The sequence below is a fragment of the Arachis ipaensis genome, chromosome B06 (genome assembly GCF_000816755.2).
Source record: "Arachis ipaensis cultivar K30076 chromosome B06, Araip1.1, whole genome shotgun sequence".
In the NCBI taxonomy this organism is placed as follows: domain Eukaryota; kingdom Viridiplantae; phylum Streptophyta; class Magnoliopsida; order Fabales; family Fabaceae; genus Arachis; species Arachis ipaensis.
In genome coordinates, this window is record NC_029790.2 from 10,371,157 (window position 1) to 10,372,318 (window position 1,162).

Sequence of the window (1,162 nt, forward strand, 5' to 3'; positions counted from 1 at the left end):
TTAAACGATAAATACATCGCCGTGAACACATGCATCGCACGACAGATAAGCCAACCCCTTTGCCACATCCAAGATTATGCTCTTCCTTTTTGAGGCTAAGTCAGCGATTTCTTCAACTTTTGTTGCTCACTCACCAGAAACAGATGGTCTTTAAGGTTTCCATTCGGCATGTAATCATAAACCAAAATCTTCTGGCTTCCCCTGTCATTAAATTTTTCATCATCATCACCACTACACAACAGCCTCGAAGAGGCACTAGATTCCGGTGCTTCAGGTTGCTAATAATCTCCACCTCATTACAAAACTCCACATCCCCTTGAAAATCAGATTCCAAGATCCTCTTAACCACCACGACCGAACCATCGGACAAAATCCCTTGAAAACAAGCCCAAATCCACCCCTGCCAATGAAATTCTTAGTTGAGAAATTATCAGTAGCCTTCTCAAGCTCATCAATCTTGAACCAAATAGACCCGTATTCGGCCTCAACCTATGCCTAGACCCTTGTTCCTCATGATCAAAATCAAATTCATCGTCATTAAGCTTCTTCCTCCTAACCTTCCTATCATACCAAACATAAACCCCTAACAAACAAGACATAACTAACAAAACAGCACCAGCACCAGTTAACCCAAAAACCAAACCCTGGTGACTTTTTCCAACATAACCACCACCCTGTGGGTAAAGTGACATACCAAAGATGCAACTCATGGCACCATTGCTTTCAGGTCCATACTGATTCACAAACGCAGTAGCATATAGAATAGTAAATTTGAAACAATTTTCAGAATGAGAAGCATTACCATCAATGGAGACAAGTTTATGCTGCGCCTGAAACCCCGCAGTAAGACACACATCACATAGCAAAAGATCAGTGAGGTCTTGTTTGCAACTAGTATCAAGAGGCATGATTTGACCAAGCTTCTTGTCCCAATCTTTTAGTTAGGGTTTCAATTCCTGCGCAATCGTTTCGGGACATGACGAACTGGTGAGGGTCAAAGCACAAGTCAACGAGGTTGTTTTGGAGAGACAAGGAATTGAGCTGAGACTGGAAATCATGGACGCATGAGGTTGAGGTTTCAAGGTTTGGGAGGTTGAAATTTGTAGTTGCTTTAAGGTACTGCGTGAACCCTATTCCGATTAGAGATAAGAGCGAGGTGCAA

At 42.4% G+C, this 1,162-nt stretch overlaps 1 pseudogene; it reads right to left on the reverse strand.

Moving 5' to 3' along the window:
- LOC107646562 lies at positions 1–1,155 on the reverse strand (annotated as a pseudogene).